This window comes from Lissotriton helveticus, chromosome 1_1, assembly GCF_964261635.1.
Source record: "Lissotriton helveticus chromosome 1_1, aLisHel1.1, whole genome shotgun sequence".
NCBI lineage: Eukaryota > Metazoa > Chordata > Amphibia > Caudata > Salamandridae > Lissotriton > Lissotriton helveticus.
The window spans coordinates 1,575,735,026-1,575,762,175 of record NC_136057.1 but is presented as its reverse complement, the minus strand read 5'-3'; the positions used below and the strand labels follow the sequence as shown (position 1 = coordinate 1,575,762,175).

Genomic DNA, 27,150 nt, shown 5'->3' with positions numbered 1-27,150 from the left:
CGTAACTACTTTGGGCAGGAAAAAAGGACGCGTTTTCAACACAACTTTGTCAGGATGGACAGAAAGGAAAGGAGGTTTAGAAGAAAGAGCCTGGAGCTCACTCACTCTCCTGGCAGAGGTGATGGCAACCAGGAATGCAGTCTTAAGAGTGAGAAGACAGAGAGGACAATTGTGAAGTGGCTCAAAAGGAGCGCACATCAGATAAGTAAGAACAAGGTTCAAGTCCCACTGAGGCATCACGAAAGGAACAGGATGAAGCCATGGAGAGGGAGGAAAATTAGCTTAAAAACCCCTTGTCAGAGCCCATTATTTACTGACTAAGACACCAGCGATAGAGCCATATCTACATATAGTTACAAGGCCTTTCCACCGAATTTTATTGACAAAATTTAGGTTTAATTTAATTCATTTTTATTTGGGAGTGTTTGATGGGTGGAGTAAGCCTGAGGCTACGGCACTTTGTAAATGTGATGACATGTCTATACAAGATACAATGCATTTCACCTTCTTTTGCGAATTTTATAATGAGAGCAGGTCAAAATTCCTAAAACCCCTGTTAAGAAGTCTGGGGAGTGCCCAGGTGAGGCCTGCTTTATTATACCTACATATGCTTGATACTCCCTCGGTAATGTTTAATGTGGCTAGTTTTCTGGTTGCTGCTATACGGGCAAAGAACTTAAGATTTATAAATAATGGTGCTGGTATGGATATTCTGTGCTCATGATCACTTCTACCGATTCTTCAATCTACCTCATGCTTTTAAATTATGATTTTCGATAAAATTGTAAATGGATTGTTAATGTTGGTTTTTCTGATGTTTTTTAAACAGTACAATGAATGGAATTTTTGTATGTTTATGTGTACTTTGTATGATTTTAATTAATCGAATAAAGTGGTATTGACTTGACTTGACTTGAACAGGAGGGAACATGTGTGTGATGCCCTTCAAGAATCTGTTTACAATAGGGGACTTGAAAAGAGAAGGCTGATCAGGAAGCCTCAAGAAGGCCGAAATGGCAGAGAGGTAGCCGTTAAGAGTGCCCAGAGCAGAGCCCTGCTGGGCAAGAGAAAGAAGGAAGAGGAGAACCTCTGAAAGGGGGGCAGAGAGAGGATCCACAGCCTTTGCTGTGCACCATGCCACAAATGTATTCCACCTGCAGGCGTATACCGTTTTTGTGGAGGGACGCCTGGCGGCCAGAATCACATCACATACTTCAGGAGGCAAGTCAAATGGCCTCAACTGTCGCCGCTAAATCTCCATGCATGGAGATGAAGGCTGGACAGGTTCGGGTGGAGGACAGTCCCCTGCTGCTGCGACAGAAGGTCCTCCTGAAGAGGCAGACGAATCGGAAGATCGACTGACATGCTGAGTAGCTTGGGATACCAATATCTTCGTGCCCAGTCCGGAGCCACAAGGATGACTTGGCCCCGGTCTCTCCTGATCTTCTTCAGCACTCTGGGCAGAAGTGGTATAAGCTCAAAGGCGTACAACAGCCGCAGCTCCACTCGCGATGAAAAGTGTCTCAGAGCGAGTGCCGCCTTGGAAATTCCAACGCGCAGAACTGATGACATTGCGCGTTCTCTTCGGTGGCGAATAGATCTAACCAAAGCTCTCCCCACTGCCAAAAGAGGCCTTGCGCTACGCCAGAGTTCAGACGCCCTTTGTGATCCATCATGCACAGAAGGTTGATGTGGAGCTGGGACTCTGCCGGAGACCAGAGACCTCTGATCTCCCTCTCTCCCATGTGGCCCCCGCCCCATCCCAGGAGGGACGCATCTGTCACTACCACGTGCTCCGATTGGGGAAGGGAGAGAGATCTGCCGCTGACCCTATCACGGTTCGTGAGCCATCGCTGCAACTGTCTCGCAGTGCCCACCGAGATCCGGACGTGGTCGGACAGGTTACCCTGATGCTGTGCCCACTGAAACTTCAGGTCCCACTGCAGAGCCCGCATCCGCCACCTGGCGTGATGCACCAGAAGAATGCAGGAGGCATCAGCCCAAGGAGCCGCAGTGTCAACCTGACCGAGACTCGGTATAAAGGCTGAAAGACCGGAATCAGAGCCTGAATATCTCGAACCCGCTGTCCGGGCGGATAAACCCGAAACTGCGCTAAGTCCAGAACCGCTCCGATTAAGAGGAGCTTCTGAGAGGGACACACGTGTGACTTCGCATGTTGATGGAGAACCCCAGCGAGTGCAGGTGGTCGGCCGTAGTGCGGAGCTGGGAGACGACTGTTCGGGGCGAGCCCGCCTTCAACAACCAATCCTCGAGATAGGGGACGACTGAAACCTTTAATCTGCGCAGATGAGCTACGAACACTGCCATCACTTTCGTGAACACCCGTGGGGCGCTGGTAAGGCCAAAGGGGAGCACGGTAAACTGAAAGTGCTCGTGGCTTACCGTGAACCACAGGTAACGCCGGTGGGCCGGAAGCACAGGGATGTGGACATACGCGTCCTGCAAGTCCAACGCTACCATCCAGTCTTCTGGGTCCAGGGCAGCCAGGACCTGAGCCAAAGTCAGCATCTTGAACTTCTCCTTCCGGAGGAAGCCGTTGACGCTCCTTAGATCCAAGATAGGGCGTAGGCTCCCTTTGCCCTTCTTGGGTACAAGAAAGTAGTGGGAATAGCAACCACTTCCTACTTCTGGCCCAGGAACGCGCTCGACGGCCCCCTTGGCCAAGAGGGCCGTAACTTCCTCCTGCAGAAGTTGCAAGTGATCCCCCAACATGCGGTGGTACTGCGGTGGCATGGCTGGAGGGGTCCCCTCGAAGGGGAGGGAGTAGCCCCTTCGGACGCTTTGCAGCACCCACCTGTCCGATGTGATGGTGCGTCAGTGGAGGAGGTGATGGCGAACCCTGCCCCCCACTGGCGTTGAATGGGCCTGAAAGCTCGGCCTAGGAGTATTTTGAGGCAGATGCTGCGGGTGCGGACTGGCCTGGCCTGTGTTCCCCGGCACCGCCACGGCAGTTACCACGTCCGCGCTGAGGTGTGTTCTTTGGACCAGGTGCCCAACAGAACGTCAGTGAGGGCCTCGTCGAACGGCAGGAAATACTCCGAGGAGCTTTCCTGCGGTTTGAGGACCTCAGTGAGGAGGTTAGTCCTCACGGCCGCGACTGGGAGCTCAAGAGCCAAGACCTTGGCTGCCCGAGTCAATACCACACTGTAGGCAGCCCCCTCCTCCGTAGCCACGACAAAACCAGTGTCGGGCGAAGTTCCATACCACTGGCATGCCCAAGTTTGTCTTCCCAGTCCTGAGATAACTGACACTGCAGTGCCAGAGGGTCCTCAGACCCCTCCCAATCCCCCTCGTCGTCCATCTCCTGGAGGTCAGGAAGAAATGATGTCGCTGGATCGTCGGTGAAAGGCTCACCTATCGGCATCGGCGGCGCTGGTCCAATGCCGGATCAGGACCGGGGAGGGGATCGGGGACGCCGCCGCCCGAAGACGGCACCGGGGGCGACACCCTTGGTGACGACGCCAGCGGAGGGGTCGTGAGGTCGACCGGCATCGACCCGGATCCAGGCCTGGATCTGGAGGAGCCCTGCATCGTCAGGACCGTAGTCGCCGACGGCGCCGGGGCCGAAGCACCCAACGGCGCCGAGGCCGAAGCCCCCGCTCCGCCTGGGCTCCCAGACGGGTCCGCGGGGCCAGAAGGCACCTCGGCGGGACCGGACGGAGAGAAGCGCAACCTCATGGCCGCGAGGAAGGCGCTGATCTCCTCTGGCATCACGTTCAGCCCAGGGACCGGCGGGTGTGGAGCTAGACGCGGCGCTGGTGGCTCCGGCGGAGCCGCATGGGCGGTGTCGCTCGAACCCCCGGCCGCGTCGACCGAGCGTCGGGGGAGTCAGAAGAGCGATGTCGCTTCTTTGACTTCTTGTGCCTCGACTTACCTGAGGACTTCGAGCCCGACGAGTTGTGTCGACTCGCCGAGCTGTGATGACTGTGGCCCCGCGACCGGTCCCTCGACCTCCTCCTGGACCGGGACCTCGAGCGGTGCGGGCCGACTGCCGGAGCTCAAGTCGCTCACGGGACCGCTCCCGCCTAGCTTTTGACATCAGGGCCCGGCAGTCGGGGCACGACTTGTCATCATGGTCGGCCCCTAGGCAATAAAGGCACCGACGGTGGGGGTCGGTAACCGACATCAGTCGGCTACAGTCGTCACAGGGTTTGAACCCGGGCATCCCTATCGGCACCGGAGGCGATAAACGACTCGAGAAGATCCAAAACAGATCGAAAAAAGTTAGTCAAAAAGTGACTAAGGAGTACTGCTATTCCCGATCTGCGCTTGCTGGCGCGGAAAAAAGAAGAACTGATGTCAGCGCGCGAGGGCGGCGTCTAAGTACTCCGACGACGTCATCCTGGCGACCGCAACACCGACGACGGACGCGGAGCCGCAGACGACGCCTACCGACGCGCAGGGGTACTGCTACGCAAAACTTTCCGGATCCAATCTGACACCTGAGGATATTCTAAGGTAAGGAATCTAACACTAACCTGTTTCTTTCAGATATAGGCATTTCTGGTTTGGCAGAGAAGTTTTAAATGTACGGCTGAAGGGTGCTCTCTCCAGTTTCTTTCTGTCTGCTGGTTGGATTTCCTCTCATTTTTGAGGGACCCGTTGAACCAGGGGTTTCTATCTTTGATTTGGGTTCTTTTTAGTTTTAGCAGACCAAGATCATCAAGAGTGTTAGATATAGTCGCAGAGTAATGTTCATTGAGGTCGTTGACCGTTGTGATATGGGGGGTCAGACTTGCAGCGAGTAGCCAGTTCCCCGTGATCAAGGTTCTTGGTGTCTCTAACGTTTTGGAATCAAATCACATTCACACCAAACACTTGAGACCACACACTATCAACCAATCATCCATCCTCCCCCAGAAATCTTTTTACCAACCCAAGAAGTTCATTATTCTTCTAATCATCCATTGTTGGGTCTTAGCAGGGGGCTTAGATAAGTCAATGTACGTTTCGGTGGCATAGACAATTCGAAACCACCTTCTTCAGCACCTAATTACTGACACCCTTTTCTTTACAATATGCATATAGGGTTCGTGCCAAATTAAAAAAAGAAGATCTCATATAAGAGGGTGAGTGTGTAACTTACAAATATAATGTGGGACTTATAAACACAAGTAGATAATCCCATCAACTCCACCAATGTGTCCCCTAGTGCATTTCATCCTATATCTCAACACCAATACCAAAAGACCCCAATATTATTACCACATGAGACAATTAGGTCCATCACTACTAACACCCTAGTGTAACATACACTACCACAAGTGTTAACAGTCACAATTACTTTCCTCCTCAAACGATAACATGTCCCACCACTTCTACATTCCAACACCCACACCCAAGTGCTCCTAACAAGACAATTACTCATGCTGAACTTACAGGTTCACATAAACACTTATCTTCATATATTGCTCATATGATTCAACAGTAGACGTCCTAAAATTGAATAGGCTTCCACAGAGAGAGTTATATTCAAAAAGTAGTTCCTAAGATAGGAGAACAGATGCAAAAGCACACCTTTATTGTGCTCACAAGCACAGACTCCAAGATGGTCTCAGCACTCTTACTAGCAGGTATATAGTTACCATAACAGGAGTGCACAAGGCAAGAACCAATATTGTTCACCTCCTTTGAAAACCCCAATTTTATAATACAATACAAACAAAACATAAAGACGTTAATGTGAAAAATAAGTAAGTAAATAAAAAAAAATAAAGAGTGGGGATTTAAGAATACTAAAGAAAATTACCAGAAAAGAGAGTTCAGTTTCCACTTTGCAACGTAATGCAGACATATTGACAGCATGATAAACATAGTCACTTCTTCCGAACATTGTTTGATTGGTGCACCCCCACATTGTCCAACCCGACCAACAACCAGGTCATGCAAGATTTTATAACTCAATGCATATAACACTAAAGAGACGACAAAGTAATAAGCGTATCAGTCTGGCAACCTAGGGCTATTATCTTATTAACATATGACTCCCACCTTCTGATGCCTTAGCAATGTCTATTGTGCCAACAGATCATCTTCTGCCATTGTGGGTGTTGCAGTTTGTTCCATGGCTTTAGCCACAGTGTAAGTGGCATAAAGGCCCCAAAAAGTCTTCGGCCGATTCCTAGGGGGAAGAAGCTCACTATATGTTTCTGTTTGTGTGTTGCAATATAGCATATCTCTGGACCATTGTTTCAGCGTAGAAGGTGGGCCTCTGGACCAGTGTATTGCTAAAACTCGTTTGTCAACTAGGAGTGCCATATCCACCAGGCGCCTAATGGGTTTCTGTATCTTCTTTGAGTACCCTAGTAATGCTAATAATGGGTCTGGGCTAATCGATCCTTTATAGCCCTCAGGAACGGGAGGACTGGCCTGAGGTGCCAGGAAGGCTTCAAATGTTGACAGAGGGCTTTGTCTACCTAGAGATATAGGTGACGCAGGACGTTACCCTCTCTTACGACAGGAACATTAAACGCGTACTGAACAACTTTGCGGATGATGCGGCACGATGGAAACTGCTCCCTCGTACGATATTAGGCCGTGCTGCCCTGTTCAAAATGATAACGCTCCCGAGGTTCCTCTATGCCTTTCAGAATGAGTACTTCCCCCTACCGCGCCGGGTGTTCAGAGAAATAAACATGGAATTGAGGGCCCTACTATGGCTGGGGAAACAGCCTCGGGTAGCGCTGTCAACTCTACAGCGCCACCAATACAATGGGGGTATTTCGCTCCCTAACCTGGAGGCGTACTACTGGGCGGAGCACCTAGTCCCTATCAATGAGTGGATACATGCCCCTGCGGCACACCCCACGTATGCACTGGAGAGACGCGGTATGGAGAATCGCACCTATCTCCACTACTTATATGGGGGCAAAAGGAAAGGTAGACTGCTCCCGGCCACGAAGGTTACTCTGGGGACTTGGGACCGGGCAACAAAGGCCACAGGATGGGTACGGAAATTGACAAGCACACGCCAATGTGGAAATGTGCTTGGCTGAGGGAACTCAGTAAGTTACGGGGCTTTCGGAGATGGAACGATATTGGCATCTCGTCGCTGGGAGATGTCATGAAAAACGGAGAACTACAGTCCTTTCAATCCCTTAGGGCAAAATACGGATTGCACCGCACGCAACACTTTAAATATCTTCAGCTGAGTCACGCCTGGAGGGCGGAGGCGACCCTGACTGGATCGCTCCCAGAGTATGCACCACTGGAGGGTCGTCTCCTACAGGAACGGATCCCGAGTAGAGCGGTTTCTATGACATATAGAACTCTGATGAATAATGTGCCGGATGGGCTGGAAAAACTTCGGAACATCTGGGAACAGGAGGTAGGGGAAATGGACACGGTGGACTGGGAAGCAGTCCTGATGCACCCACGGGAGGTAGCGATTAAGTCCCGCCTGCGCCTTATTCAATATAATGTTCTTCATAGGACCTACTTTGATAGGGTGCGCTTATGGAAGATAGGGAGGATTGCTGAACCTCACTGTCTAAGATGTGGCCATGACAGGGGGGACTTCTATCACACTATTTGGTCCTGCCCGGAAATTCAGACCTATTGGAGAGAGATTTTGAAAGAACTGGCAGAGGTAGTAGAGACAGTTTTGCCATTAGACCCCAAGCTGGTGCTACTGGGGATGACTAATGACGTAGACTTGACCCGCCCACTGTTGATATTCCTGGTGTTGGCCTTAGTGGTTGCCAAGAGAGATGTGGCACGGAGATGGGGGGTACCCGCCCTGCCACAAATAGAAGAATGGCGGAAGGGGCTGCATATATATATGGCAGCTGAAAGGGTCATGTATAAGGCACGAGGATGTCCTAAAAAGTTTGGGAGAGTATGGGGTAAATGGCGCCGATATCATGGCCTGGATGGAGGACTTTGATGTGCCGGGAGTGAGCCGGCAGTTAACCTTGGCCGAGTGGGCGGGGGTCGGAGACTTTAAGGATGTTTTCAATTGGAGGTGGGAGGGGGCTTTGGTCACTATGAGGGACATGTTGGGTTGTGAATTGTCGATGATGATGGCTAAGGGGGGGCGGGGGCGGAGAGGGACACTGTGATTCTACATGACATGCTTGTTATGCGTTTGCAGGATAAAATATTAATAAAAATGTTTAAAAATAAATAAATAATGGGTCTGGGCTAAGATTCACCTGCGTTATCCCCTGAATATCAGTGAAGATTTGTGTCCAGTAGTTAGCAATCTGCGGACATAGCCATGCTAGGTGCAGGAAGTCAGCCTCTAGCACCCTGCAACGATCACATATAGTTGTGTCACGCAGTCCATATTCGTGAAGGCGTTTTGGCGTGTAATAAATGCGATTCAAGAATTTTAACTGGATAAGCCTATGTCGCCCGTTAAGCGAGACACGCTTAGTAGTCCCACAACTGTATCTACACATGTCGTCATCTATGTCTTGCTCTAAGTCTACTTGCCAGTCAAGTCGGGCTTTATTGTAGCAGTCTCTATATAGTTCCTGCGTCTGATAGTATATCTTTGCTACTAGTCATTAAAGGGATGTTTCTTGAATCATTGCGGTATAGGAATACACCTCTGGGGGTTCCAGCATTTCATCGCCCAGCATTCGCCTCAGCGCACTCCGGGCTTTAAAATAATGAAAAGTATTCAAAATGCCTTGGTTCCGTCTCTAGTAATGCTGCCCCCTCTGTTCCCTGCCCATCACTGAAGAAGTCCCCTACCATATTTAAGCCCAAGTTATGTAGAGCCGCTACCATCTCTGGTGAAGTTAACGTCGGTAACCAGTCACACCAAGGTATGGGGGTAAAAGGCGAGTATAATAGGGTTGCTGCCTGTCTGTTCATTAGGTTGTGCCATGCATTAACTGTAGTGTTTATTGAATCCAAAATAACGGTAGTTCTACTAGGTGGGTGATTCAAGGCATTTGCTAAATGTGTTGGGGCTTGTGTAATGCGCTCTATATACAGGTGGGGTGGGGTAGTCTGCTGGTGAAGCCAGAAGTAGGCGTGTGAGGCCTGGGCCCCCGATAGTATAGATCAAGATCCGGTGCTCCTAGTCCACCCATCAAATAGGGCAGGACCATCAGATTCCAAGAGGCGCTGGGTTGTTTATTGGCCCATGCCAGCGTAATCAACAATGAGCGGATATGTTTGAAGAATTGGGTTGGCAGGACCATAGGTATGTTAATAAATAAGAAGAGAAAGCGGGGAAGAACTACCATTTTCATTAAAGATATTCTGCCCATGAAAACCCCAAATTCTATAAATGATGCTGTCTATTAGGTTGAATTATTCAGCGACCTACAACTTAAATAAAAAATTAAAGTAACAAAGTGAAATGATGGATCCCCAGCTCTGACTATAATCACTCATTTGCTTTGTTCTTTAATATTATCTCGCTTCTCCTAATCACGAAGATTTTTTCTAACAAGCGAAACGCACTGCTTTACAGAACCACCGTGATTGACCATGCCGGCTAATCCACCATCAGACAACAGGTCCATGGCATACAACAACTGGTTCCGACTTATTCCCGATACTTTACATTTTTCATTCAAGTCTACAATCCTAATTTCATAACTTTTACTCTCATACTCTTTTAATGTGCAAACAAAGGTATAACCTTTCCAAACGTACCTTCATTTTGCCCCGCTCATTATTCATAGAAAGTCTTCCAAGTCCGTTTCTCAAGGCATGAAAGATTTCCCTCTTGGTGGCAGTATAAATTCCTCCTTGTACCTACTTAAAGCAAAGAAGGTGTAGGGTAAGATCATTTAATATCATATACTATCCTAACTCCAAGCAATGCCGCCCTCTTAATCTAGTCAGTCAATAACTCGTACATCTAGGCATTACCACTCATCTTCCAGTTATATTTTCATAAGAAAGCTAGTTACTACACTGCTAGGTAACCTTTGCCACACCCTTAAAAACAACAATTTACATTAATTTGCTCAGTAAAAATGTGGGACTTAAAGGATCAGAGCAACAAAATGTGCATACAGCTCTAGCTGTGATCATTTAAGATCATCACTAACTTTGTGATCTAATATATTTCAACAAATCCCAAGCCTTTGAATTAAAATAAGTGAGGCAAACAATTTTACAAGCCCCATACGATAATCTGTGTCAGCTAACACGCCCACAGACATCCAGTACATATTCTCGACTCGTTCCTGATACTCTACCTTAGCCGAGGAGTCCCACATTCCTATTACCATTTGTCAACTTTTTCCTACTCTTGCAACACTCGAACAAGTGTAGAAGCAGCACACAATGTACCTTCATTCTGCCGTATTCATTGTGTGCGAAAAATATTCCACATTTGTTTCTTAGAGCTTTCGTGCATGCCCTTGTGGTGCCTGTGTAAATACCTCCCTACACCTACTTAAGAAAAAGCAGGTGTGAGGCGAAATCAGTTAGTATCATGTGGTGTTCGGAGACTTAATAGTACCGCCATCTTACTCAAATCAAACACTCACCCATATAACTGGATATTACCACAAGTCATACAATATATGACTTGAATTGAATTGAGATCTTTAATCCCAGCCCCCTGATATACCTCCGCAAAAAAATAGGTGTACAGAGGTTTACATTTTTTAATTTTTGTATCATTAGAGAAGTAATTTAGCTTGGGTAGACGTTGTTGATACGGGTGGAATTTTTCAGGACGACGTTTTTAAAAATAGCGGATGTGTTGCAGTGAAGATGTAACATTTCAGGGATCATGAGCTCCATATGCTTCATTTTGGTGTCAAACCATAGGTTTTGGGGGTCAAGTAATCTTAAAGAGACAACAAATAACTCCTCAGAGCAAACCTTCACCATTTTCCAAAGTGGCGGCTATAATCAAGGAAGTTTAGACATATATAGAGATGAAACAAATAATAATGTTTTTTAATCTTTTTATGTATATACCAAACAATGTTTATGATCTGATTATGAAAAATAAATAATGTTTATCACTCCTGTTTTAGACACATGTTCATAGATCACTTTATTTGTTTCGGCAATCACTTGTGGTACATTTGCAAAATGTTAAACATTTGAGAAGGGCATGTTGGCAGGGACATCTTTTTGTAGCACAGGTTTTGCAAGTTCATGTACGTGTAAGTACTGTGGGTAGAGGTTTTCAAAAATTCATAGGTTTTAGCAACTCATCAATATCTTCCCAACCAAATTCAAACTGATTTTTCTCTACATATGCACGATTCAAAACATTTACACATCTTCTGATCAAGTAGAATGCTCTTTTAATGTGTCCACGTACAGAATAGGACATTGTGGAAGGTCACTTAGCAGGATTAATCTCTTGAACTCACAGTCCCGAAGACCGTCAAATGTGTGACAGTCAGAACTTGTTTTCCACTCATGCACAAGGTATTTTCTACATTTATAAAGTCACATTCTTCTTTGACTCAGCAAATCATTTTAGAAACTTAACAGGTTTATCAGTTGAAGCTCCAAGCTTTGTTCCACATTCGCTCATAGTATCATCACCCATAAGAATATGTGCCTTGATAAAAAAAAGAGGATCTCTGGGTCAAGTTTCTTGTACAAAATATGAAGCAGGATTAAGTATCTTTTCTCGCCTGTTCCATAATGTATCCATAACTCTGACAATCCTTGACTTACATTACAACAAATCTTAGTAGCACAATAATAACATATGTGTAATTTGACAGTACAATAACTTGATTGGAACTAAACAGCCCACTTAACATGTGGCACAACCCGAAGGTCAGCTTCCTCCAATGCGCTGCTAAGTTCTTGAACAAAATAGCCTGTGCCTTTTGAATATATCTCTGCAGGCACAAACTCCTCATTGCCAATCATTCCACTTGCAATAATTGGAAATTCAGTGTTCACAGAAGCACCAGCAATGTTTTGTCGAGTTAACATCTCCAAGTTCATCTTGGTCGATGTTGTTGAGCAGAATTTATCAAGTTGTACAGGTATAAGTGTCGAATTGTTTATGCAGGCTAGGTCAATTGTTCCACTAGTAGACATTCGTCCAATTCTCTCAAATTCTTTGGCAAATAAATGGAGATAACTGTCAAAGGCAATGTGCAGCTCTTGCAAGGTGCCCACTGACTTTGATACCTGTAGAACAGCCTGAACGATCTCTCCGAAGTTTTACATGGATGAAATCTTGACCATTAGCAATTGTGTCATATAATCTACAACAACAGCAGTTTTCAATGAGGAAACCTTTTCAAATTGAAATTCTATGTCAGGACCGGAGGCGAGGATTATGCTGACTTCTCTCTTCGCTTTATTAACAAATTCCAGCACAGCAGCTCATCACAACTGTAACCACAACTACATTTCCCATAACCAGGGAAAAGAAGAAACAACATTTCTCTGAGTCCTTTAACACTGTCCATAGCACATCAGGCCATAATAGACGTCGTCACTTCCTGCCCGTCCTCTTTCTTCGCTGCTCGGCAGCTCCAAGATAAGTGTTTTCTTCTGTCTCTGCATTTTGGTGGTTATGTGGCTTTGAAGCCTTGGGGGCACGTATTTCGTGACCTTTTTTCTCCAGCAGATTCCCTGACTGTCTGCGGGAACGCGACGGCGCTCCTTACGCGGACTTGCCCCACTCCTCCGCACGGCAGAAGGCGCTGTGGGGGGCGACGCGACGCTGTTCCCGGAGCGTGTCGGCGGTCAGTTTGCCAGACACGCTCCAGTCCCCGTTTCAGTCCGCGCCCCGCTTGTGGTGTTTCTGCCTGCAAATCGCCCAGCTTAGTACTGTGTCTGTATTTCTTATTCCCTTGCCTCCTCACGCCCGCTCTGCGGGTCGGTAGTGGTGCGCTGCACCTTGGGTTGCTCCCACGCACGCCCGGCGCTCCGGGTGGGTATTTTTCTGTTGTGGCCCACAGTAATTGCCACGAGGACACCTGGGCAGGCAGTGGAGTTCCCCTGTACAGTTGTGGGATGTTTGCGTGTCCCAGGGGTTGACAGCCCCGTCGGAATCTTGCCTTGCGCAGCCCAAAGTTGCCTGAGAGCTGCTCAGCTAATAAAGACTCACCTCAGTTGGGGTGTTGGTTTTGGGGTTACCCGGACAGGTGGCAGTGCGAGTGTTAATCATGGAGGGCACTGATGAGCAGGGTTATTATGAGGAGGAAGACTCCCTCGCCTACCTGCAATGGGATGAGGGGTTTTATCATAAGGTAGATGACTCCATTTATCGAGCTGTTTCGGAGCTCATGACGCCAATGGAACAGTGCCTGGCAGATAGAATTGACCAATTGTGTGCCAAGGTGACCCCTAAGGTGGCAGAACAGTCTCCCGCGGAGCCGGTTCGGCCGGCCGACTGTGAGGAACCTCCCCCTCCCAAGAAGAAGTGTGTTGAAGGAGCAGATTCTGGTGCTTTCGAGTGCCTTAAACAGGCATTCCTGGAGCATACCGCCCCCATTGTGGTGCCTCAGTCCCCTGTCCCGGCGTCGGAGGCTCCCCCTCCAGACTCTCCCACGTCCCAGCACGGAGATACCCCGGATGACTCGGAGGACGAGGCGGAATCCTCAAGATCATGGAGACCTTCGGGGTCTACTGACCCACCGAAGTCGGGCATTTCAGACATGCTGGACCCAGACGACATAGTGCATCCCAGGTCGGCGGAGTGGGTCCCCGCCGAGAAGGCGGCGCTGTACGTGGCGTCCCGCCTTAGGAAGCCATTAGTTGAGGGCGGAGTGCCCGCGCCCCACTTTGGCGGGTAAGGTGTCTATGACGCCGGAGATTGAAGGAAAAATGGTGACATTCTTAGCCAAGTTTATCAGAGACCCGAAGAAGGGGATTGATCGGTCCTGGCGGGCATGCCAGGACAAGTTGCTGGATGCCATTGGGCCCATGACCAAGATCCTGGACATGGCGGAGGAGGCCCGTGGCTCCGGGGCCCTCATTGACCCTGCGGTCTTGTCTGCCTGGGCGCAGCGCGCTATCTGTTTCATGGGGAATGCGAACTGCGCGCTTAACACGGCGAGGCGCAGGTCACTCCTCATTAAGGTGGATCCTAAGTTGGGTGACCTGGCCTGTTCGGAGGCAGGAGCTTCGGCTCAAGGTGGTCTATTTGGGGAGCCCTTTATTAAGGAACTAGGAAAAATTGTGGCTACATTCACCTCCCTAGATAAGGCGCAGGCAAATATAAAGAGGGTTTTTACCCCTCGGGTTTTCCGCGGGGCCGGTCGGGTTAGGAGCCGCCCGCCCGGCCGTGGACAGAACCAACAGCCCCAGGGAAGGGGGCAAGGCTCCGTAAGAGGCCAGTACCAGACGGACCAGCGTTATACCAACTTTTACCCCACGAGGGGACAGAAGTTCCACGGACAAGGAAATTACAGAAATCAGGACGGAAGTACCACCGGTAAGTGTTATGCCAGTGGCGCTGTTGCGAGTGGGTGGCAGGCTGGCGCTGTTCCTCCCCGCTTGGGAGGCCCTTACCGGAGATGTGTGGGTCCTTCAGACGATCAAGGGTTTCCACATAGAGTTTCGCGGGACGCCCCGGCAGAGAGTCAGGCCCCATCCGCTAGTTTTCTGCGAGGCGGACTCGGCTTTGGGGGACGAGGAAGTGTCTGTCTGCTCCGGAAGGGAGCGGTGTGTCGGACGGAGGTGCACCCTACTGGGTTCCTCAGCAATGTCTTTCTTGTGGACAAGACGGATGGGGGACGACGTTCCATCATCAACTTGCGAGAGTTCAACGAGTGGCTGGTGTACAGACACTTCAAAATGGAAGGCATACATCTGCTTCGGGATTTCCTCCAGCCACTCGATTGGATGGTGAGGCTGGATTTGAAGGATGCGTACCTGGTGGTGCCGATTTTTCCTCCGCACAAGCGGTTTCTCCAGTTTCTCTGGAAGGGTCAAGCCTACGAATACTGTTGTCTTCCGTTCGGCCTTTCCTCGGCCCCTTGGTGCTTCACCAAGGTTCTGAAGCCGGTGGTCGAATACTTGTGGGCCCGAGGGGTCCGACTGATAGTGTACCTGGACGACGTCCTCATTATGGCTCAATGTCCCACGCAGTTGCGGGCACATCTGCGGATGGCGGTGGACTTGCTCCAGAGTCTGGGGTTTGTCATAAACGAACAGAAGTCCGTTCTGTCGCCAACCCAGAAAGTCGTCTTTTTGGGCTTCGAGATAGATTCCGTGGCGGCCGAGCTCCGCCTGCCCTCCAGGAAGGTGGCGAAGATCAGGCACGAAATTCGCCAGACCATAGCCAAGCGGAGGACCTCCTTGCGGCAGATTGCTCGCTTGGTGGGCCTCTTCTCGGCCTCTATCCAGGCGATATTTCCGGGGCCGTTGCATTACAGGGCCTTGCAGCGTTTAAAGGCACACCACCTTTGGAAAGGCCTCACTTATCTCAGTCGGTACCGCTTACGGACGAGGCACGAGAAGAATTGGAGTGGTGGCTGTCCCACATGGACGCTTGGAACGGAAGAGCAATCTTCGGTTCAGCCCCCGACTTGGTGATAGAGTCGGACGCGAGTCGGTCCGGTTGGGGGGCATGGTGTGGTCCACAGGAGGAAGTTGGTCTCCGCAAGAGCAGCGGCTTCACATCAATTGCCTAGAGCTCCTGGCGGGCTCCTTTGCGGTTCAGTGTTGGACCAAGGACATGGTCCAAGCCTCGGTCCTTCTGAAAATAGACAATGTGTCGGCGGGCAGGTATATAAATCACCTGGGCGGCACGAGGTCGAGAGTTCTGGTGAACCTGGCCAAGCAATTTTTGGAGTTTTGTCTCTCCAATCAAGTCTCGGTCAAGGCGGAGTATCTCCCGGGACGGGACAATTCGGTGGCGGATTGGCACTCCCGTCATCTGCGGGACGCCAGTGTTTGGAAGTTGGATCCAGTGATCTTTCAGTGCCTGCAGGACATCTGGGGACCCTTCTCGGTCGACCTGTTTGCCTGTCGGTTGGATCATTAGTTACCCCGGTTCTTCAGTTGGAGACCGGATCCGCTAGCGACGGCAGTGGATGCTTTCAGCCAGGACTGGAGTCGGGAGAACGGTTATGCATTTCCACCGTTCTCAATGATAACACCGCGTTGGAGGTCGCAAGTCTGGTTTCCAGTTCTACTGGAACTTTCTTGGGATTGTCCAATCCCACTCCACCCGACTCCCCACCTGCTGTTGAGTCCGGAGAGGACGCCTCACCGCCTGGTGGAGGAGGGTTCACTCCTGTTGATGGCGTGGCGGATTACAGGCAACGTTGGAGATTGCCGGGCCTTTCGAGCCACGCTGAACTCCTCCTGTCTAGAGCTTGGGCAGACAGCACATCCAAGTGCTCTAGATCAGCATGGACACAGTGGGTATGTTGGTGTATGCGACGGGAAGTGGATCCCGTGGTCGCGGACTAACTACTTAAGTCCTTAATAGAATTGAAACTTACCTTCTCGTAGGCTAGGCAAATTTCTATTCTTCAGGTAAAAGTCTTTTTTTCGAGCTCTTTTACAAGTTTGTACTTCACTGGTTTGGTTGCAGGATCGCTCACCAACCTAGTGGTGACATGCTTCATCATCGGGGTCCACCCTGGTGGCCTAGCGTCACCAGGGTGTGCTACAACACCTGAATTACAGTGGAGCAGGTTGTGCGTGTAAGTGCAGAAAAGTGTGTTAAAAATTGTCCTGGTTTAACTTAGTGGGAGGATAAATTTTATTTACAAGTAACTGGACAATATTAAAAAATGTGAGGCGAGATACTATGAGGGTATATTAAGGCCAAAAGTATTTCTTATGTGTATACTGGTCTACATGTTTCAACCGTGAGAGGGATATACCCGGTTTTCATCAGGACCGCTATAACAGGGAGCTGGATGGTATGTGCCCCCTAAAAGGCACACCCAATCCTAGTTCACTGTGACCAAGTTAGCAAAAATCGCTAAATGGTGTGAAGACTCTAACCACGTTGGGTGAGCCAGTAAAAAAACTTTGATTCCAGTGTCTAGTTCATTGGAGGGGGGAGGGGGTATCCCCACTGTTTGTAACGTATTAGTTATCTTGTGGTTAGACTGCCGAATACCTATGCGTGCCCTCCGCCGCCCTGCTACGGCTACTAGCAGGGCGGCGGAGGGCACGCATAGGTATTCGGCAGTCTAACCACGAGATAACTAATACGTTACAAACAGTGGGGATACCCCCTCCCGCTCCTGTGACAAAATCTATGAACTTGTTTTTCAGGTGTCCTGACTTTGAACTGAGCGTACTGAACATTGCCTGGCTTTGCATTATATCTTTTGAATGAAGTGCACCATATGCCTTGTTCACTTCTGAAATAAGATATGCAAAACCTAATTTGTCATTCTTGTTCCATAAAGCATTCCAACGAACAAGTTACCTACCTTCGGTAATGCTTTTTCTGGTGGATACAGTATCTGCCTGTGGATTCCTCACATTGTGAATATCCCCCTGCGTCAGCAACATTCGGAAATTCTTTTGTAGCTCTTCACACCGACGTGGACGAAGTCACAGAAGCACAGCATCGCGCGCGGCTCCGCTGACGTCACTGACTCCATAATAGGACTCCGCCGGCATGATGACATCAGTTCCGCCCTTTTTTCCGTGCCTTCGAGGCACACGGACGGACCGACAACAGTAGATATATACACAGTGTACACAGCACAAAATAATCAAGGAAACACACACAGTGTAGAGACAATGCTGGAAAGCAATCATAATAATATACTAAAACATTGTCACTATTGCAGGTATACAAGGGTGGACAACGGGGAGGCGGATGGGCATGTGAGGAATCCACAGGCAGATACTGTATCCACCAGAAAAAGCGTTACCGAAGGTAAGTAACTTGTTCTTCTGATGGATACATCTGCCAGTGGATTCCTCACCTTGTGAATAGATTCCCACAGCAGTCCCACTCCCGGAGGAGGGTGTCCACCCTTCTATACCAAGAAGTCCTGAAGGACGGAACGAGCAAAGTGTCCGTCCCTCCTCAATTCTGCATCTAAACAATAATGCTTTGCGAAAGTGTGAAGGGAGGCCCAAGTTGCCGCCCTGCAAATGTCCTCCACAGGAACACCCCTAGACAAAGCACATGTAGATGACTTTGCCCTAGTAGAATGAGCTCTCAAACCTTCTGGAGGTTCCTTACCGGCCAGGGAGTAGCATATCTTGATACACAAGACAATCCATCTTGACAGCATGCGCTTGTGCACTGCTTTGCCTCTTCTGGCTCCAACGAAACCCATGAAGAGTTGGTCATCAATTCTGAACTCCCTAGTTCTGTCAAGGTAGAAGCTCACCGCCCTCTTAGGGTCCAGACTGTGAAGCCGCTCCTCCTCCTTGGAAGGGTGAGGGGAAGGATAGAAGATAGGAAGGGTAATGGACTGCCCCAGATGGAAGGGAGTTACCACCTTAGGCAGAAAAGCAGCCCTGGTCCTGAGTACCATTCTTTCAGCATGAATAGTCAAGAATGGGGGCTTTGAACTTAAGGCTTGAAGCTCACTTACCCTCCTTGCCGAGGTAATCGCAATCAGAAAGACCGTTTTAAAAGATAAAAGACACAAGGGACACCTATGCAAAGGCTCAAAAGATGAACCCATTAAGAAAGTAAGCACAAGATTTAAGTCCCATTGAGGTACAATAAAAGGAGTAGGAGGAAATGTATTTGTAAGGCCCTTTAAAAACCTTACAAGAATAGGAGATTTAAATAATGACGGCTGATCCGGCAGACAAAGGAATGCCGACAAGGCCGAAAGATAACCTTTCACTGTCGCTACAGCAAAACCTTGCTGAGCCAAAGACAGTGCAAACAGCAGAATATCAGACAAACGAGCCTTCAAAGGGTCAATGGACTTCTCTTCACACCATGAGACAAACTTGGACCATCTATAACAATAGATAGATTTGGCGGAATGTTGCCTGGCTGATAAAATGACATCCACCACATCATGTGGGAGAGAAAAAGAATACAGGTTGCCCCGTTCGATCGCCAGGCATGAAGGTGTAAAGTCTGGAGGTGGGGGTGTAGAACCTGCCCGTGGGACTGCGAGAGGAGGTCTGCCCTGAGAGGGAGACGGAGCGGAGCGCACGAGGAGAGGTGGAGTAGATCTGTGTACCACACCCTTCTTGGCAAATCTGGGGCGATCAATATGACTTGGGCCCGGTCTTGGCAAATCTTCCTCAGAACCCGAGAAATCAAGGGTATGGGAGGAAACGCGTAAAGGAGTTGTGAGTCCCAACTCAATTGAAACACGTCCCCCAAGGCTCCCTGTATCGGAAACTGGAGACTGCAGAATGACGGGCAGTGAGCATTCTCGCGAGTGGCATAGAAGTCCACCCGAGGAGTTGTCCACATCCGAAAGACGTGATGAACCATCTCCGGATGAAGCCTCCACTCGTGGTCGGCTGAGAACTGCCGACCGAGACTGTCTGCACGCACGTTCAGAACTCCGGCCAGATGATTTGCCACTAGACAAATCTGGTGGTCCTGAACCCAGGACTAGAGACGCAGTGCCTCTCTGCAAAGACAATGTGACCCCACTCCTCCCTGCTCGTTGACATATCACATTGTAGTCGTGTTGTCCGTTAGGACTTGAACGAACAGACCGCGAAGGGAAGGGAGGAAGGCGCTAAACATATTGCCCACAACTCTAGAAGGTTGATGTGAAGCAACCTTTCCTCTTGAGACCAAAGACCCTTGATCTCCAGATCCCCCAGATGAGCTCCCCACCCCAGGGTGGTTGCATCCGCTATCACCGTGGCCACCAATGGAGGCAGATGAAAAGGCTTTCCTTGAGACAGATTGCCTTCCACTCTCCACCAAGACAGATCCGCCGCAGCTTCTCTGGAGATCCTGACTGACTCCCTGGGATCTCCGTTGTGTTGATACCACTGCCTGCAGAGGCACCACTGGAGTGCCCTCATGTGCCAGCGTGCATGGTTGACCAACAGAATGCAGGAAGCCATCAGACCGATTAGACAAAGGACCGCCAGGACTGGAATGACCGCTCCATTGTAAAATAAAGGAATCATTTCCTGAATGTCGAGACTCCTTTGTGGAGGAGGGAATGCCCGACACACAGTGGTATCCACTACCGCACATATGAACAGGTTGCGCTGAGAGGGCACCAGGTGAGATTTGGGTACATTTATCGAAAAGCCCAATCTGTACAACAACCGAGTTGTGACCTGCAGATGAAGGTGCACCTTCTCTGGCGACTCCGCTTTTATCAGCCAGTCGTCTAGATAAGGGAACACTGGTATCCCTGATCTTCTGGGATGTGCTGCCACCACCACCACCACCTTGGTGAAGACTTGAGGTGCAGTAGTAAGTCCAAACGGGAGGACCACAAACTGATAATGTTGCGACCCCACCGTGAAACGGAGATACTTCCTGTGCGACTTCAGGATCGGGATATGAAAATACGCGTCCTGCAATTCGATCGACACCATCCAGTCATCTTGCTGCAACGCTTGAAGAACCTGCGCAAGGGTGAGCATCTTGAACTTCTCCTGCTTCAGAAAGAGGTTCAATATCCTGAGGAAAAGGATTGGACGAAGCCTGCCATCCTTCTTGGGTATCAGGAAATACCGATAGTAGCATCCCTGACCCCTTTCCTGTTCCGGAACCACCTCTATTGTACCTTTTCTCAGTAATGTTAGAACTTCCTCCTGCAGGAGAAGTAGGTGGTCTTCCATGCAAAACCTTGACAAGGAGGGTAATTTGGGGGAAATTCCGGAAAGGGAAGAGCATACCCATTATCTTCAAGATTGAGAACCCAAAGGTCTGTTGTGACTGATTCCCAATCCTGTAGAAAATGAGTAAGCCGACCCCCCACAGGACCAACATGATCCGGAATGGTGGATCTAGGGCTGCTTTGCTGTGGTAGGAGGGGGTGGGGGTGGGAAGAGGAAGAGGAGGAGGAGGAGGAGGAGGAGGCTTGACATTCTCTCGGCCTTCCCCTGTTTCTACCTCTGTACGATTTGTATAGTGAATTTTGCTGCTGCTGCTGTGGTTGCTTGTAAGAGCAAAAGGAAGATCTTCCGAATCCTCTGAATCTCTTACTAGAAGATGCTCTGGACTGGAGACCTAAAGATCTAGCCGTCGCCTTACTGTCCTTGAACCTTTCCAAGGCAGCATCCGCCTTCTTTCCAAACAGGCCCGAACCATCAAATGGAAGATCAATTAAAGTGGCCTGAACATCAGATGAAAATTCAGATGTCTTCAACCAAGCAGCCCTCCTGGTGGCAATAGATGACCCCATGACCCTTGCCACAGAGTCAGCAGTATCCAACCCGCTCTGTATCACTTGGCGAGCAGCTGCTTGTGTATCTGCAAGAACCTCACTGAAGTTCTGCCTGTCCTCTTCAGGAATCTTTGGAACAAACTGCAGAGTCCATTAGAGCGTGAATATAACGCCCTAAAAGGCATGTTGCGTTTGTTGATTTGAGGGCCATGCTAGCCGAAGAGAAAACCTTCTTCGCTGATTGGTCCAGTTTCTTAGACTCCTTGTCACCAGGCCCCTGAGGAAAAGCACCTGTAGATTTTTTGGAGCAGGCTGCCTGAACTGCCAAGCTTTCCGGAGATGGATGCGAAGACAAAAAGTCCGGATCCCCAGGAGCCACTCTATATCTCCTTGCAACATCCCTTGATACTGCAGGTGACGAAAAGGGCTTATGCGACACTTCTAGAACAGGCTCTGTAATTGCTTCATTAAAAGGTAGCATAGGCTCCACCACTGAAGAGGGAGAATTGAGTATCTCCGTCAAAATATTTGATTTAAACTCCGCAGTGGGCAGATTCAGATCTAAGAGTTCAACTGCCTTTCTAATGACCATGTGGTATGGTGCTACATCCTTCGATGGGGCATCAGGAGCCGAGGAAAGCTCCCACTACGGAGAAAACTCCAAACCACTTTCTTCCTTAAGGTCATCAAATAAATCATCAGATTCTGGCAGTTCTCCCTCTTCCATCTCCTCTGCTCTATATCTTTGTTCCTCCAGAAGCCTTTGAGCCTCCTGCCTAGACCTCATACTCGGGATCGGCGTCGATGGAGCCACAACCGACTCCGACGGAGCCGGCGCTGACTTCGAGCTCGGAGCCGAAGGATCAGTCTGGAGCATACGAGGTCAAGTTAAGACTGGAGCCAGTGAAGGTGGAATCGGCATCGATGACCTCGGCGCCGAGAGATGCCAAGATGGAGCCGGTGCAGTCATAAAAGGCATAAACGGCACCGGAGCATATGTCTGAGGGACGCCTAGATTAAAGGCCATCTGACCCATGGGACCAACTGGTGCTCCAGAGGGGTACATGGCTCTTGAAAAGACCCCATACATAGCATTCAAATAATGTGTCGGGTCTTGCCCTGGGCCTGGAAATGGAGGGTACGAACGCACAGGCTGCTCCTGTCGAGGAACAGGAACGGAGTCAACCGGATCTTCGGGATGATGCACCGGAGTCACAGACGCTTCAGGCAATGGAGCCTCTTCCTCCTCTTGAGGTGGAGAATGCGTCGGCGTCGGGAAGGATTCGATGCCGAAGCCCGCTCCGGTGACTCCACAAGAGAGGCCTCACCTTCCGGATTCGGTACAACAGGAGAAGGAGACACATAATCCCTCCAATGTCGACCACTTGGAGACTTCGACTTCGGATCCGACTCTCTCTCGGAATGATGCCGAGACCCGTGTTTCCTCTTCTTATGCTTCTTCTTTGATCGAGAAGCATGTCCCCGAAGTCGACCTCGAAGCCGACCTCGAACGAGACCTTGATCGCCTCGAGCGGGACTTCGAACTCTTCCTATCTTTCTTGCCTTTCATCTTCGTTACAAGAAGCTTCGCCTCTTTTTCTCGCAGCGCCTTGGGGTTCATCTTCTTGCAACATGGACACCCTTGGACGTCATGGTCAGTAGACAGACACCATACACAGTCCTCGTGCGGATCAGTAATGGACATCATCTTCCCGCACTCTCCACAAGGCTTGAACCCAACAGTGGCTCACAGCCAACCACCTCAAACTGAATGAAGAAAAAACAGAAGTTCTCCTAATATCGAACAAAGATGAAAACCCACAAAGAGTGGAATGGCTCAAAGCCTTAAATGCTCTCAATGTCTCTCTGACACCAGCAAACTCCGCAAAATCCTTAGGAATCACCCTCGACTCCAAACTGGACATGAACAAACACATCTCTAAAACCGCCAAAAGCGCATTCCTGAACCTGAAACTTCTACACAAGATCAAACCCTTCCTCCCCCCCCCATAGACCTGAAACAGGCCACCCAGGCACTTGTGCTTTCCAGAATAGACTATGGCATCGCAGTGTTGACGGGAACTGCCAAGACGCACCTGGAACCGCTCACCTCCACCCTCAACGCAGCAGCAAGAATGGTCACAGGAACAAAGAAATTTGACCACATCTCCCCAGCACTCAAAGAACTGAAATGGCTCCCGATTGTCCAAAGAGCCAACTTCCGCACAGCTTGCCTCACTCATAAAGCCCTGCATACAGGCAAACCGGAATACCTGGCTTCTAAACTCAAAAGGGCGGGTCAATCCAGGAACCTCAGAAGCTCCAGCACACTTTTACTCGTCCCTCTGAAATCACAGAAGCGAAAAACCTCTAATAAATCCTTTGCGGGGAATGCCCCCAGAATCTGGAACTCCATCCCCCCACATATCAGAATGACTGCCTCCTTCCCGCAATTCAAATCGCTACTCAAAGCCTTCTTCCTTGAACACTCTGGTGCCTAAGATGAACCTCATACGTGACAATGGTAGTCGGCTTTCTATCGGAACCCAGAACAATTGATTCTCGCCAGATCACCATCCCTTATTCCGCTCAAGTTACTGTTGCACAGACTCTATTTCCTGCTTGTTGTTGTTTTATCTGTATTTGCTGTGAAGCGCTCTGATACCTCTGGGTCCAGCTAGCGCTATACAAAACTTCAATAAATAAATAAATAAACCCAGTTTTCTTCAAAGACATCTCGTCAGGAATCAAGAAAACACTGGAAACAACCAACAGTAACAGAGTAACAAATGAGCTACTAAGGATCCCTAGAAAAACCGTTAGCGTCGAAGACATGGAAAAAAGGGAACTGATGTTATCACGCAGACGAAGTCCTATTATGGAGTCAGTGACATCAGCAGGGCCGCGCGCGATGCCGTGCTTCTGTGACGTCGTCTACGTCGGCGTGAAGAGCTACAAAAGGATTTCCGAATGTTGCTGACGCAGTGGGATATTCACAAGGTGAGCAATCCACTGGCTGATGTATCCATCAGAAACAATGTTTCATAGCCTCAGAAATGATGACAATACCATGTAAGAAACGACCATAATGAATTCCACTCAATACTGACTGCACAGTTTTGCTTCCAAAGATTTCAGCCTTAATAAGTGCATGGTCTATGCCACATGCACTGAGTTAACTTCCTGCACATCGCAATGCAACTTTTTTCATGTGGAAAACCCCATCATTGGATAAAGATCATCAAATTCATGGAAATGTTTTAGAGCTGTGTATACTGTGGCGAAGTTTGTGACTGAAGATGGTATTATTGGTTAAAATCCAACCTTCTGGGAGATCAGAGCATGAATTCCAGCCCACGGAGGAACTAGCTTTTCTTCGTCCTTCAGTCCGCACCAAATAAGAGATATGATCAATTCAGTTAAATCAGCTCTGCGGACTGCAGCATCAGGTGGAAAAAGATCCATGTCCTCAGCCACTTTGAAACTTTCTGGTAGACTGGGACGTGTTGATGGCTTGAAGTGATTTTGTATCAATACGGTCATAGAGTGCACACCACTGTTTTGCTCATGATTAATACAAATGTTCCACAGACGGCTGATTTGATGTTTGGGTGAGGGGGTTGCAAAGGGTATGTGGGGCGCATGCTACAAGGGTTGTTGCGCTTACTGGACCCGGGGGGTGCTCTGATGTGGGGCTGCACAGCAGGTTGTGACTTTCCAGGAATGCCGGGGACCCAGTTGGCTATGCAGGCTATTCTCAAAGGAGGGGGGGTGCGGGGGGTTCTGGGGTCATTGTGCGCGAGCCACACATTACCTCCTTGTTACGATTCTAGATATGAGCAGTTTGGTTTGGATGGGAACCTGTTCTTGTGTGCCTGTCCTGGGGTGTGGGAGTTGGGGGAAGTTTGAGAGTTGGGTGGGATGGGGGAGGGTCAGACATGTCGCTGGGGGGGGTTAGGCGAGCGCGTGCATGTGTTGGATCCATGGGCACCCCCATAGGCCTTAAAGTTATGTCTTGGAACGTACGGGGGATGCACACCATGTGCCGGCGACACAAAATACACGCTTACTTAGTACGACAGGGAGTGCAAATTGCACTGCTTCAAGAAATTCACTTGACGAATGCGGAGGGGGTGGCATTACAACGCCGCTGGAGTGGGCGGGTGTTTCACACTTCTTACTCGGTCTATGCCAGGGGGACATTGATTTGCGTGCGGGAAGGCGTACCATTTCAATGTGTGAGGCAGGTGATTGACCCAGAGGGCAGGTTTACTGTGGTCACATGGCGACTTGATGAGCGGGACATTACACTAGGAAGCATATATGGCCCCAACGTCGAACAGTCCACCTTTTTTACACAGCTCTCGTAGAAACTGGCGGGGGAACTAACGGGCCCTGTTCTTCTGGGGGGGACTTTAATTGTGTGACGGATGTAGACGAACAATAGTTACTTACCTGTAAACAGGTGGTTCTCCAGTATTGGTGTCTTTCATAGATTCACATGCCTGAATCATTCCCCGTCGTCGGAGTGGGAGTCCCACGGTATATAAAAAAGCAATAATATGCCATAAAATATATAGCAATTATCAGAAATACTAAACCAGGAAGTAAAGTAGCACCGGCTACAGTAGAAAAACTTCCACCTCAGTGACTATCCTAGTCGTTATGTATTAGTCCAAACTGCAGCCAATCAGGCGACAGCACCCACCAGGATGTTCTCCCCAGAGGCTCAGGCTGTCAGATTTTCTCGCACAGGAGTGAAACCCAATAATGCCTAAGTGAGTCTCTGGGGGGAGGCGGGAGGGTTGCATGTGAATCTATGAAAGACACCAATACTGGAGAACCACCTGTTTACAGGTAAGTAACTATTGTTCTTCTCCAGTATTAGGGGTGTCTTTCATAGATTCACATGCCTGAATCAGAATGGTAAGCAATACTCCTAACAAAACGCTCGTAGACGTCAGAGTGTCAAATATACATATATATATATATATATATATATATATATATATATACAGTATGCATGTATAACAATCATCATCAACATGTGAAATAACGTCTAAAGAGCATAGAGAAGGTGGTGGAAACAGAGGCTCACCTTATTTGAAAAGATTGTGCAGCACTGCTCTTCCAACCGAGGCATCTGCGTCGTCTGCTGAATCTAGACAGTAATGTCTAGTAAAGGTGTGTCTGCTAGACCATGTAGCAGCTCTGCAGATCTGTCGAAGAGGCACACCAGCAAAAAGGGCAGTGGAAGAGCTAACCACCCTTGTAGAATGTGCTCTTGGCAAGGCCTGCAAGGGTCTACCGGCCTGCTGATGGCAAAGTCCAACTGTAGAGGAGACCCATCTAGCAATGGTCTGTTTTGAAACTGCGCAGCCCTGGCGTTGCCGGCCAAAAGCTACGAACAGTTGGTCTGTCTTGCGAATGGCAGATGTCCTTGAAAGGTAAAACTTGAGATATCTTCTAATATCCAACGAATGCAGTGCCCTTTCGGCCGGAGACTGTGGGGCTGGAAAGAATGTCTTGAGGACAACTGGCTCATTCAAATGAAAATCCAAAGGCACCTTTGGCATGTACGTTGGATTAGTACGTAGTACCACCGAGTCTGTGGTGAATTGGATGAAAGGCGATCTTGATGTAAATGCCTGAATATCGCTCACCCTTCTAGTAGATGTTAAATCGAGTAATAATGACACCTTCCAAGTTAAAAATTTCAGGTCCACCTTAGGGATCGGCTCAAAAGGGTGACGCATGAGCTGAGTTAGTACAACATTCAGATGCCATGCAGGTGGAGGTTTTCGTACCGGCGGAAACATACGAAACAATCCTTTAAAAAATTGCTGAATGATCCTTTCGGAAAACAAGGAGTTTGATCCATCTTGACGAAATCTAGAAATGGCATCCAGGAAGACCTTAAGAGTCGAATGCGACAACCCCAATCTGGCCAAGTGTAAAA

General features: G+C 49.1%; 1 protein-coding gene across 3 annotated transcripts in view; it reads right to left on the bottom strand.

Annotated features, from left to right (window-relative positions):
- LOC144828766 (volume-regulated anion channel subunit LRRC8A-like) overlaps positions 1–27,150 on the bottom strand; it is a 1,419,577-nt gene that overhangs the window by 1,139,786 nt on the left and 252,641 nt on the right. For 2 of the 3 annotated variants that reach the window (XM_078687240.1, XM_078687221.1), the window contains one exon: positions 9,637–9,741. The gene's annotated coding sequence lies outside the window, so the exon portion shown is untranslated. The remainder of the gene's footprint in view (positions 1–9,636; positions 9,742–27,150) is intronic. The other variant, XM_078687230.1, reaches the window with a different exon arrangement.